The sequence below is a fragment of the Cyprinodon tularosa genome, unplaced genomic scaffold, assembly GCF_016077235.1.
Source record: "Cyprinodon tularosa strain WSP-4 unplaced genomic scaffold, ASM1607723v1 ctg159, whole genome shotgun sequence".
In the NCBI taxonomy this organism is placed as follows: Eukaryota; Metazoa; Chordata; class Actinopteri; order Cyprinodontiformes; family Cyprinodontidae; genus Cyprinodon; species Cyprinodon tularosa.
The window spans coordinates 1,161,857-1,175,914 of record NW_024038427.1 but is presented as its reverse complement, the minus strand read 5'-3'; the positions used below and the strand labels follow the sequence as shown (position 1 = coordinate 1,175,914).

The following is a 14,058-nucleotide window of genomic DNA, read 5'->3' as shown; positions in this document are numbered from 1 at the left end:
TTTGTCAAATAGGTTTTTATCTAGTCACAGAAAGGATCTTTTCATCCAACTCTGGTCAAATGTTTAGCATCGTTACCCTGATAGAAGGTGAATCAGGTTTAATGTTTTTTGCGTTCTACAACAGCTTCTGTTGAATGTTTTTCTTGTGTCTAGCTCCATCCATCAAGTCACAGTTTTGCTCTAATTTTACCAGAGAACCTTATGCTGTATGTTTGCGATTTCCCCTACAGGATTTATGGCAAACTGCAGACAAAACCTTTAATCGCTTCTCTTCTCCAGTGGCCTCATCTTGTTGCTCTTATATAAACTCTAGTTTTATAGATTGCACAACTATAGTCTTCTTTTAAAGTCTTCTCTGGCTCCCGCACAGTGTGCCTGTGGTGGAAATGGGGTCTGCCCGGGGCCTTTCTCTATTTGTTTTTTGGTTGCATGTTCAGACCATGTCCCTTTGTAGTGCGCTCCGGTTTCAAGGCTTTTGTCTGCAGACAATCAAGCCGGCCGCTGGCTGCAGCTCCGGTGTACATCTCGACTTCCCTTGGTCCTTCAAGTCTTTGCTGCCATGTTAGGCCGATGGATGCCCAGCTGGTTGGAGCCTCTCCGGGGAGGGTCTTCCTTTCTTGGTGCTCCCCGATTTTGCTGAGTTTGCCCTGCAAAATGGGAGATTGCAATGTGGCTGTTGGCTGGATTGGGGAGGCTTTATAGCCTACGTCCATCTGTCCTTTGTTGCTCTTGTGAGCTTGGTGTTGCAGGTCTTCAGCCCTTCTCGCCACATGAACAACTACTTACGTTCAGGTGACAAACTTACTGATATATTAACACCCACTCCACTAAAAAAAAACAAAAAAAAACTGACACACACCAACAAACCCACAATCTTATTCCTGTAACGACACACAAATAGTCCAAATGGTTGGAAGTGATACAAACACATAACTACTGTCAATCTGGCGTTGCAATTTTGTTATTATAGTATACCTAGCATGCAGTGACATAATACATACAATTCAGTTTGAAATAAAATTAGACTCTAGTGGGAAATAGAAGAAAGAGACATTGCATGAACATTGCTCCTTGATGAACCTCAATCAAACCTCTCCACGCTGTTGAGACACAGTTGAGCAGCCAAACCATAGTTTCAGTTCTCTCTGCTTTTTTCATCCTCGTATTAAACGGATAAGACTCCCTTTAGCATGTGAATTTACAGAAGCTGCTGTATTAGTAATTTAAGGAAATAGTACATGTGTAGCTTCATTATTGATTTAAATTTGTTACATAGAGTTAAAATCAAAATCAGAGATGAACTCTTGGCCTTTTTTTCATGCTGCATTTTGCTTTTAAAACATCAAGTGCTTTTAAGAGGTGCTTAAGTCACGGGTATTAAAAAAATACAAATCCACTCTCTTATCTCAGAGAACCAAATGATTTGCCCTTTTCTCGTTAATTATCTCAGCACCACTTCTTAAGTCCCACCTGTTGTCACCTCCCTCTGGAGTGCTCTTTCAATCTGACAAACTCACTCTCTAAGACGCCTCCAGAGGAAATACATGTGTCTGCCTATTGGCTTCCTGACTGATAAAGCTATATCTGTTTCTAAAACCCACCTAGGTTATTTTCCCCATCTTTCACATCACTTCTTTTGCAGCTCTTAGTTGGTGCAGTGACTCAAAGAGAGTCTTCTCTATAATCTCTGTTTCAGAAACTCCCTAATGGCCAAGCTTTTCCCACATGCAACCTGAACCATTATCTTTTTATTTAGCTTTTTTTTATATATGTTCTCCATTTGATAAAGAACCTTTTCTGTATCAAATGTGATCTTGACAAAGGAAATTCTATATAAGCTAATTGACCCTAGTTTTAATGTCCCACACAAATCCCACTGTGCATAAAAAAATAAAAAAATAAATGGTCTTTCTAAAATGTCACATCTCAAAATGTTACAATATAATGAAAAAGTTAAATAAGCTTTGTTGCTCCTTTCAGAGATAGTAATATTTCAAGACTTTATTTCTTGTAGTTTTGATGAATAAGGCTCATAAATCCCTTAAGTTCAAAAGAAAAAAATATGTTGAATAAAAATAAAAAAAAAGAAAACATAAAAGAAATTTAAGTCTTCTAAAAAATATGACTATTTCTTCTCATTCGGTACATTGTTCCTCCTTTTTGCATGGATTCCTTCATAAATTAAGTGTGGTTGTGCCGAGGTCTAATGATAGTCAAGATCGTTTTAATACGGGCCTTCATCTGCCTCTTAGTATTGACAGGTTAGGGTTCGGGTCAGCCCAGATTGCCAAGCACCCAAACATAGGAACATACTATGATCATTGTGCTGCAGCTTTTTGTTACCTTCAGTAGTAAAGACAGGTGCAAAATCCAGTTGAAAAATTAAATCCTCACCATACAGCTTGTCAGAATGAGAAGCATCAAGTGCTTCTGGTTGAGGGCTGCAAAAACTGTGGGCCGCACAGCAAAAGGCATGGTAACCCAAGGCATCAATGACTGTGGGAACTTCATACTGAAGTAGGATACTACTCCTCTCCACTCTTCCTCCAAGCTTCAGGACTTGATTTCTAGATGAAACGAAATATTGATTTTCTCTAAAATGAGGTCTGCAGAGCAATGAGTAACAGTCTAGCTCCTTTTCTCTGAGCCCAGGTAAGATTTTTCTTAAATCTCTGGTTCAGAAGTAGCTTGAGACGAGGAAAAGAACATCTGAAGTTGATTTGTAGATTTGTTTCTTTGCATACTGGCTCCTTTGGCACTAACTGTAGTCTTTTTCAACCCTCTGTGAAGCTACAACTAATTATTTAATGGATTTTCCAGAGCAATCCTCTCAAGGGTGTGAGAATCCTATTGCTGGTTCACCTTTGCACTTTGTGAGCAACCAGCTTTGTTGTCAGCTTCACTGGGACTGTACTATGGACATCTGTCAAGTCAGCATTTTGTAACCTACTGACCCAGACTGGGAGCCTATTAGTGGCTGAGGAAACATTTGCAGGCATCTATTAGCTGATTGCGATGCCACACTATTGCTTTCCCATTTTTAACTAATTACATTTCTGAGATGTACATGTAAGCATGAGGTTGTGTTTCGATTTGTTTTCCTATGTGTGAATTTGTTCTGTTCTGGTGTAGACTAGTAATAATAGTAGTGATGAAACTAGCGATTATTTTGTAAATCGATTAATCTGTCAATTATTTTTTTTGAATAATCGATTAATAATCAGTTAGTCAAAGGTGTGTTGAAGAAGATTTATTACTAAATTAAACGAGGTGAAACTAAAACTTTTTTACTTGAGGAGTTCTGGATAGAGCATATTGACAGACAAAAAGGTTTAGGTTTTTCATAGTAATGCAAGGTTTTTATGTATTTTTTTTACAATGTTGATTAAATTACCGCTCTAATTGGGTTGCTCTATCAGCTAAAGTAATGTTTTAGAGTCTCTAAGCTCAAGTTTACTATTAATCAGCTCATCCAGGCAAAGCCTCATCACTCCCATCCTCTCCTCCCTGCACTGGCTCCCGGTCTGTTTTCGGATTGATTTTAAAGTTTTAACACCTGTTTTTAAAGCCCCTCATGGTCTCGCACTGTAATATTTAACTTAGCTTTTGACCGTACAGTGCCCCAGCAGAGCTCTCTGGTCTGCTGATCAAATGGTTCTGGACGTCCATAGGTCCCGCTACAAACAGTGGGGCAATCGTTTCTTTGTAGTTACCGCAACGAAACTGTGAAAAAACCTGCCCCTCGGTCTGCAGGTTCTTACAGATCTGCACCTTTTTAAGTCCATATTAAAGACTCATTTTTTTAAAACTGGCTTCTAATACTTAGGACACATTGTTTTATGCTATTTTTTTTATTTATTGATATTTTTTTTGCAATGTTTTTATCTTTCTGTGAAGCACTTTGGTCATCCCAGTGTTGTTGTAAAGTGCTATATAAATAAACTTTGATTTGATTTGAATTAAATTAAATTAGTTGACGATTATTTCATTAATCGAATTAATCACGTTTTATCCGATTAATAGTTTCAGCCCTAAATGATATAAAAGATTTTAAATAGTCTACAAATTAAAATGCTATTTTTTAGAGGCAAATGTATGACCTTTAATTTTAAATATATTTTATCATATTTACCTGAAAAATGAACAATCTGTCGCACAACTATTTATCATACGGCTTTGTAATGTTCTTTTGAGTATTTATGTTATAATTATAAAGCGAATTAGAAATCCCCCCTCAGTCATTTCTTAATTTTAACTCTAAACTTCTGTTTTTTTGTTTCGTATTCCATTCGTCACTTCTGTTCTCAACATCCATCTCCATCGTTTCCTTTCTATTTTCTGCCAGCTCCCTTCGTTTATGGCACTTGAACATTTCTATATTTGGCATCCATGTACTGTAGCGCTCCCCTTCCTTGAAAATACCTCCCACTAGTCTCCTTTTAAACCCAACCTGAAACCACCCCAGTACATTGTCTATTTTAAGTCCACCCAGGGGTCTTCCGCTCTTAATTATGGGGCCGTGCCACCATCATCATACTGTTTCTTTAATGAGTTCATGACCTTATGACTTCGACCCTTGGGAAAGTATGCTACCTCTGCTCAAAACTAGTTGCTTATTTTAATACTTGAAATGGTCCAAGAGCAGAGTACTTGTCAGTATCATTAATAATAATAATAAAAAAATCACAAATATTTACACCCAGTTAAAGCAGAAATATTGAGTTATTTAGATTGATGCCTAAAGCAACAAATTAAAAAACAAGACCTAAAACATTTAAGTGTGTTGTCTGCAGGATCATGTCTTTGTGCCTCATTAATTCCCACACTACCTTTCATTTTCTTTCCTTCTGTCAGCTATGTATGTATAAAAGAAGAATTCAATTATAGATCTGGGTTAATAGAATGAGTTCCCTGTGGGAGAAGTCGAGGGATGATGTCCTCTAATGAAACCTACATTTGAGGCCCACAGCTTGCTAATGGTATATAACTCTGAGGCTTAAGGAACAAGCATATACTGTACACATGTTTAATATATGTTTTGTTAACCTTAAGGTTTGTTTGCACAAATTTAAAATAACTGTTTCAAGCTCCCCCAAAAAATAAATTATATCATGCCAGTTGTGTTAAATCTGTAATACACTGAGACATTTACTTTGAGATATGCTCCACCTACGACAGAAAACAGTTTTATCTTTTTAGGTATTGGCTTTTGAAACAAACTACACGTATAAATGTAAGAACTTAAGGGTGCTATCTAACTGGAATTGAACTTTTCTTTCATATATATATATTCAAATATCAATGCATTTTTTTTTATTGATCTCGTTTAACATTGTGAGTTGTCTTATTTCCTTTTTTACTTATTGGGTAAATTTTGTTTGAATGCACATTGGCTGCTGCTACTACTTGTTGCAAACAAGTTGCCCTTAAATGACCAAATAAAAAATTATATTTTTTGATTAAAAAAAGACAATATCATCTTTTGGAAAGTATTTCTTTAAGTGAAAAACTGGGATCAACAGTTTTTTTGAAAGAAACAGATTCAGAAATCTTGCTTAAAAAAAGCAGTATGCTGCAGATGTGGGGCACAGGCTAACTATTGCAACTAATTAACAAGCTAATATTAACCTGTCAGGAAATGGAACATTTCACTTAAGGTGAAATTTCATCCAATTTCACTGCACCAAGTGAAGCCTGCCTATCACAGGATATTTCCAATAACATGACAGCATGTGTTTGATTTGTGTGTCGGCGGGAGATGACTAATGCTGTCGGCAGGATATATACTTGGACAGGACAGTGCTTTGATAAAACAAAGGAATGCAGGGAAAGACTGAACAAAAATTGAAGTGGAAAATAATTTTAAAAAATCATGATATGATAATTCTAAACTTGAAGCAAGGATTGAATTAAAGTTTTCCAGAGAATCGAACTGCAGTATTAGAAAGTAAGTGGATCTCCTCTGCATTGATAAAATTAAGATGGAAAGTAGCAGCCAGGTTCTGGCAGTGAAAGCAGCAAAGTAACAGATAATCAGCAGTAGGGCTGAAACAATTAATCGGATTAATTGTGATTAGTGATTTAGTAATCGATTAATCATTAACTGGAGCATAGAGACTATAAACTCTGCCTTTAGCTGAAGGAGCAACCCAATTAGAGCAGTAATTATAGCAAAATTGTAAAAAAAAAATATATGAACATTTTGCATTAAAGATAGATTGAAGATTTTTCGTCCCTCAATATGCAGCCTCCTCCAGTGGAAAAGTTTTAGGTTAATCTAATTTGATTTCATGAAAAATCTTCTTTAAGGAACCTTTTGCTATCCAATTATTAATAGAAAAAAAATGCTAAATAATTGTTAGTTCAGCCCTAATCAGCAGGTCTGACAACTTCTATAAAATTGGATGTTTTGATGGTTTCCTATTGTGTAATACAGGCATTTGTTTAGATAATGGAAAGCCATTGTTAATGACTTTAGAGACTCATGTTTAAGTCCATGACAGTGAAATTAGAAAAAATCATGACCACATAAGGCCTGTTTGGAAGGATTTTCAGGAAAAGGTCTGTTCTCTTGTCTGTGGCCTGCCACAGACTGGCGACCTGTCACCCATAGACTGCCGATGATAGGCTCCGGCCCCACCTTGACCCTGACGGAATAAGTGGGAGAAGATAGATTGAGTCTGTTCTCCTGTTAAAAGATGGCATCGTGGGCGTGATAGTGGAGCTGTGGTTAGCGTGCACGACCCATGTATGGAGGCCTTAGTCCTCGACGTGGGTTCCAAACCGGCCTGTGGTCCTTTGCCACGTCTCTCCCCCTCTCTACCCTCTTTAACTGTCAGCCTACTATCCAAACAACAAGCTGCTAGTTCCTTAAAAACTCAAAAAAAAAAAAAGATGGCAGTGTGACTTAGTATTACTAAGTTGTATGTGGACAGTTCTGCAACAAAGACCACATACAAAATACCAAGCCTTGTAGCTGAGGGATGAGGATTTGGTTCGAAAGAGCATACAGTACACACAACAGTTTTTGCCAAGCAACCTATTCTGCTCGGTGTGTTTAGAGTGGAGCGGTTGGACATGGATTTCATCTTCACAAGATATTAGAGTACATTTAGGCTTTAAATAGAACAATAAGATGGTGATTTGGCCAGTAGAAACCATGTCTTGCATGCCTGCTCTTTATCTGTACACTTAACCTTTTTAGTTCTTTCTGGTGTTATTAAAAAAAAAAAATAGTGTCATATATATAAAGGTGAGTTTTGCATGTTCAGGCCATATGTCTGAAACTGGAATTAAACTGGGTCGCTAAACTGGACATTGACACAAAATAGCCCAGCAAATAATCAGTGTAACATAGATTGAATTTCAGGGTCTGGTGGTAAAGCTTTAGTTTAACTGAACTTATTATTTTAAAGATAGGTTAGCTAAAGTCTTTCAAAAACAGCAGGAAAAAAAAGTTGTTGAGAGACTTTGACAAGAACAGACTGATAATAACAATAATTGAGAATAATAGCTGAGAGTTCTGCAAGCTTTTGAATTATGTGGTGTACATTTTTCCACTGACTACATGGACAGTCATGGCAGGTTTCTTATTCCATGGACAGTATATCACTTAATCCATTTGCTTATCTAGGAGCTCCCTCATGTACCATCTGCTTTATTTGTTTTTTTTTATATATATATATATACACTTACCGGCCACTTTATTAGGTATACCTGTCCAACTGCTCTATAACACTTAATTTCTAAGCAGCCAATCACATGGCGGCAACTCAGTGCATTTAGGCATTTAGACATGGTCAAGACAATCTCCTGCAGTTCAAACCGAGCATCAGTATGGGGAAGAAAGGTGATTTGAGTGACTTTGAACGTGGCATGATTGTTGGTGCCAGAAGGGCTGGTCTGAGTATTTCAGAAACTGCTGATCTACTGGGATTTTCACGCACAACCATCTCTAGGGTTTACAGAGAATGGTCCGAAAAAGAAAAAACATCCAGTGAGCGGCAGTTATGTGGGCGGAAATGCCTTGTTGATGCCAGAGGTCAGAGGAGAATGGCCAGACTGGTTCCAGCTGATAGAAGGGCAACAGTGACTCAAATAACCAACCGTTACAACCAAGGTGGGCAGAAGAGCATCTCTGAACGCACAGTACGTCCAACTTTGAGGCAGATGGGCTACAGCAGCAGAAGACCACACCGGGTGCCACTCCTTTCAGCTAAGAACAGGAAACTGAGGCTACAATTTGCACAAGCTCATCTAAATTGGACAATAGAAGATTGGAAAAACGTTGCCTGGTCTGATGAGTCTCGATTTCTGCTGCAACATTCGGATGGTAGGGTCAGAATTTGGCGTCTACAACATGAAAGCATGGATCCATCCTGCCTTGTATCAACGGTTCAGGCTGGTGGTGGTGGTGTCATGGTGTGGGGAATATTTTCTTGGCACTCTTTGGGCCCCTTGGTACCAATTGAGCATCGTTGCAACGCGACAGCCTACCTGAGTATTGTTGCTGACCATGTCCATCCCTTTATGACCACAATGTACCCAACTTCTGATGGCTACTTTCAGCAGGATAATGCGCCATGTCATAAAGCTGGAATCATCTCAGACTGGTTTCTTGAACATGACAATGAGTTCACTGTACTCAAATGGCCTCCACAGTCACCAGATCTCAATCCAATAGAGCATCTTTGGGATATGGTGGAACGGGAGATTCGCATCATGGATGTGCAGCCGACAAATCTGCGGCAACTGTGTGATGCCATCATGTCAATATGGACCAAACTCCCTGAGGAATGCTTCCAGCACCTTGTTGAATCTATGCCACCAAGAATTGAGGCAGTTCTGAAGGCAAAAGGGGGTCCAACCCGTTACTAGCATGGGGTACCTAATAAAGTGGCCGGTGAGTGTATATATATATATATATATATAAATATAAACAGAGTGAAATACAAGTTTGAGATCACTTTTAATAGTTTAATAGTTTAAACAGCCTTTTCCTAGAGGAAGATTAAAACTGTTAAAAGTTTCACTCACTTTAAGGCAAAGATCCTCTGCCCACGTATAGATGGAAATTTCCTTTAGGCTTTCTGCACACAAGCAGAACAGATGTGTTGGAAAACTAATAAAACTTTTCTTCTTGCCTGGATGTCAAACTTTGAAAGAGGGCACTAATAAAGAAAGTATTATTTTGTTTTGTTGTGTTTTTTTCTCTGTATTTTCTTGACAAAAAGTTTTCATACAACTCTGTTTTTCTCACCCTAAGATTACTTCCTATATTTTACCCAGTTTTAGACAAAAAAAAAAAAATATATTTTACTGATTTCCCATTAGCCAAATCCTGAAAAAATGGAGGCACAAATTGGATATTATTTGTTAATTAGGGATCCGTTTCTGTGTTTCTTTTTGTTAAAATGGGTTATCTGGAATTAAAGCTATTCTACCTCCCAGCCAGTGGCGGCTGGTGAAAAATATTTTTGGTGGGGCTGATATAGCCTAGTGTATGTCTCCAACTAATCCGGAATAAGAATTCAAATAAACAATTGGACAATACATACAATTTAACAGTAATGATTTAATTTACTATATAATAACAGTAACAGTGATGATTTGGGTCACTGTGACGGGGTTCTTTGGCCTCCAAGAATCCAGGCTCAGTCGGGTTACCGGTGTTGGTGATTTATTGTGCTCAAAAACTCAAAACAGGGTGGAAAAGAAAATAAACATGTACAAGATCCTCTGGGCCTCAGCCTCCCTCCAGTTACCAGCAATGTAACAAAGGAACAGAAAACAAAAATGGCCGCTCTTCTTCCCACAGCCCTCATTAAATAGTTTAAGCCCCTCACCTCAGGCTCTCTTATTTCTGATTTCTTCTCATAAATCAGTTTTGTCCATATATTACCTCCACAAACAATTGATGTACAAAAACAAATAATTTTTACAACTTAATTATTTTACACAGATTCATTGACTTATTCAATTACACCAAACTGGGTTTGAACCCAGCAAAGACGCAGCCAGACTGAAGATGACAAGTCCCCGTAGCATAAACACGTACACCCCCCCCCCCCCACACACACACACACACACACACGGCTAACCCCACTGAAATATTAAGTGTGCACCCTCAATATGCCAGCAGGTAACCAGGACAGCTTGTGTGTTTTAAGTTAATGGAGCTACTGGTCTCAGCGCGAGCGGATTGGTCCTCACAAACACAGTATAACAGGAATGTGTGTGTGGCGCGCAAAGTTACAGGATGTGGATTCGTCACAGTCACAATAACCATGACATGAAATTTTCCTACCCTACAACAGGGATGTTCTTCTGGCAAACGGGTAGATAAATAAGGATCTCACCGAATTTGGTGGAAGCTGCATCTCGTTTGTTACATTCGCCATCTTCCCTTTAATTGTCTGCACCTGCGCTTGGGTGCAGAAGCCTGTTAAAGTGCAGTATTTTCAGAGCCCCAAGACCATAAAGTTCTGAGACGCTGATTGGCCATTAAATTCACCTAGCAATAGTACATGATTGACAGATTCTCTGCAAATGTGGGTCTGTCTGATCAGCGCCCCCAGAACAGAGACGGTAGGAGTCTGTCTGTGGAAATCCACAAATGAATGACAGTAGATAGGAAAATGTAGTTTATATAATTTGTTTTGCTTATATGTAAACACTCTAGAGAGTAAAACTGACATTTATGAGTTAATTTCTAAAAATATATTTTACGTTTCTCTCTTCTTATCAGGGAGGGCGGTGCCCCAGCGCCCCCTATGGGCCGGCCGCCACTGCTCCCAGCTCAATTCTTGGACTACAAGACAGGAGAAGAAAAATGCACATATTAAAATCATGCAAACACAACTCCATGCTAAGAGTGTCTTTGATTTCTTAAGAAGAGGTAATGTTCAAAATGTTCCATCATATCCCAGATTAGATGTGATTCAGAGTAGAAATCCAGTTGAATTAGTTCTTCCTTTTTATCTAAAAGATTCAAACTTTCATTATAACATGAAGCTACCCTGAAAACATCTTGACTGTCACAGAACTCATATGCAGGTGTGTATTCTGACTGCTGTGGTTGCAGGTGTCTGACATGCATGAATTCACAGAGGCACTTTACTGACATCAGACAAAAATAGGTTGTTTTTTTTTCTTCCCCCACCCCAGTTTGACATTTACATATATTTTCAAAAGAAGGATTTGTCTTAAACTTAAACCTAAGAAGACAAAAGAATCATAATCTGTTTTGTCAGATGTCTAAATAACTCTAATTACTTTCTGTTTTTTGGAGAATTGATCGGAAATAACATGTTATATTCTTTATATGCTTCTGATGCCTGCTTGCATCAGAAGCATGGTAAAAAGCTATTTTAACAACCTGCAAATGTGCTTCTCTGCCCTTGACTTCACTACTGGATGGCAGCGGCTTGAAGTCGGAATAGCGATGGGGTGTGCCATTTCACCTACACTGTTTGTAGCAGCGTTTGAAATAATCCTCATCGGTGCAAGGCAGATGGCAGGAGGAATAACTGGCCAGAGGCTCCCCCCGCTAAGGAGCTACATGGACGACGTCACCACCCTCCTTCAGACAGCACCATGTACAGCAAGACTGCTGAGGAGGATTGATGAGCTGATGTCATGGGCAAGGATGAAGATCAAGCCCTCCAAGTCCCGTAGCCTGTCACTCAGGAGAGGTGTCCGGAACGACAGCACCACCTTCGTCGTCGGGGGAGAGAAGATCCCACTCCTTGCAGAGCAGCCCATCAAAAGCCTTGGGAGGCAGTACACTGCCGAGCTTTCTGACAAGCAAATGGGGAAAACCGTTATGAAGCAGCTCTCTGATGGCTTGACGAGAATTGACCAAAGCCAACTACCGGGCAAATACAAGGTCTGGTGTTACCAATTTACACTCTACCAGAGACTGCTGTGGCCCCTGAAAATGAGTGAGATCCCCTCATCAACCGTGAGTAGGATGGATGGGAAAGCCAATTCATTTATCCGAAAGTGGTTGGGGCTGCCACGGTGCCTCTCTGAAGCTGGCCTATTTGGGAGGAACATGCTCCAGCTACCCCTAAGATCGCTACAGCTGGGCTACATGCAAGAAAAGACCAGGTTGGTGCTCGAGCTACGGGAGTCCACAGATGAGCTGGTTAGGAATGCTAATGCCAGGGTCCTGACTGGCCGCAAGTGGAACGCCCAGACCGAGGTCGACCAAGCGGTAAGCCGGCTGCAGCACAAGGAGATTGTAGGCAGGGTGCAGGTAGGAAGAGCAGGCCTAGGATGGGGAGAAGCACCACGCTTCTGGTCCAAGGCCCAACACAAGGAAAGAAAGGAAATGGTGGTGGCGGAGGTGATGAGGATGGAGGAAGACCGCTATAAGATCAAGGCTGTGTCTCAGGGACGACAAGGAAGCTGGACAACCTGGGAGGGAATCTCAACCAGGAACATCAGTTGGTCAGACTTGTGGAAGATCCCACAGGCAAGACTTAGCTTCCTTATCCGCTCAACATATGACACGCTTCCCTGTCCTCGGAACCTTCATCAGTGGTTCGGAAACGAGGAATGTTGTGCACTCTGCAATGCTCCCAACGCAAGCCTCCAGCACATCTTGTCAGGCTGCAAAGTGGCCCTCTCACAGGGCCGCTATAGATGGCGCCACGACCAGGTCTTGAGAAAGCTAGCCGAAGTGCTGGAGGAGCGCAGAAAGGGTAGTAGAACACCATCGCCAGCAGAGGACCCCACCATCTTTGTCGCGGAAGGAGGAATCAGAAGCTTCAAGCAAAGAGAAACCTCAAGGCCCTTCACTACTGGCCAGGAGTGGAGCATGAAGGTTGACCTGGACAGGAAGCTTCAGTTTCCCACAGAAATCACCACCACATCTCTCCGACCAGACATTGTGGCGTGGTCCATAAAGGCAAGAGCGGTAGCCCTCATTGAGCTCACTGTGCCAATGGAGGAAGGGATCGAAGCTGCCTTTGAGCGAAAAAAGGCCAAGTATTCAGAGCTGGCTGCAGAGTGCCGGGAGGCGGGCTGGAAGACTACCATCTACCCAGTAGAGGTCGGATGCCGAGGCTTCACAGGGTTGTCGACCATACGCCTCCTGAAAGACGTGGGAGTCAGGGGAGGAAGGCTGAGGAAGGCAACAAAGGAACTGGCTGAGGAGGCGGAGAAAGGGAGCTTTTGGCTCTGGCTGCGGAGGAAGGACAGAACCTGGGGGAATAACACCTAACCCCCAGATAACAGTTGCAGGGAATAACATCTTTCAGCTGCAGGGGGTGACAGGGAGACGTCCCTGTCACTGCCCCGCCACCAGGAGACGTTCCAGGATTAAAGGGGCGAAACGTTGGTGAATGGTGGTTCCTGGCTGATGACCCTGCAGCTGACCCATGGGCACCGGAGGAGGTGCGACAGGCAGAAATGCCAAGCAGGATTTAACACCCTCCTGTATTATCCTTAAATAAGTCATATGTTTGATGGTGCGATAGCACAGAAAACTGAAGGTAGTGCCTCCCTAAGAAATCACTCCCACGTAAATCCTCTAATGTATGCTTATAAGCAAGTGATGCATATTAATGTGCAGAAATGAGCCTGTTATAGACAATAGAAAGACAAAAACAGAAAGCTGGAACTAGTGATGTACCTATATGCAGGTGGTGAGATGCCCTATGTTTCACTAGGAACAGCAGACATGTGGAGGAGGATGCTCTGGTAAGAGGAGACCAGATAATGATAAAACTTTTAGTTTTACTGTTTGTTTTATGAACTAACGCTGGAACCTGAACCCCATGTGAAACATGGGTGCGGTATCACACAGTAGCAAGGCAAGGAAATCCATATCTCAAAATGGCCTAATCAAAGTCCGTATCAAAATCTGATTGAGAATCATTGAAAAGACTGAAAAACATTAGATGTCCACAGATGCTCTTCATCTAACCTGAGCTAAGTATGCAAAGACTGTTGAGACATGTCACAAAAAGACAAAAAGTTTAAAGGGTAGGTCCTGTATTACTACTCTTTAATGTTTCTACAGACTGAAAGCTAAGAACTGAGATAATTATT

General features: G+C 40.6%; 1 protein-coding gene across 2 annotated transcripts in view; it reads left to right on the top strand.

Annotated features, from left to right (window-relative positions):
* Window positions 1–14,058, top strand: part of prkcbb (protein kinase C, beta b) — a 138,859-nt gene that overhangs the window by 49,748 nt on the left and 75,053 nt on the right. The window lies entirely within an intron of this gene.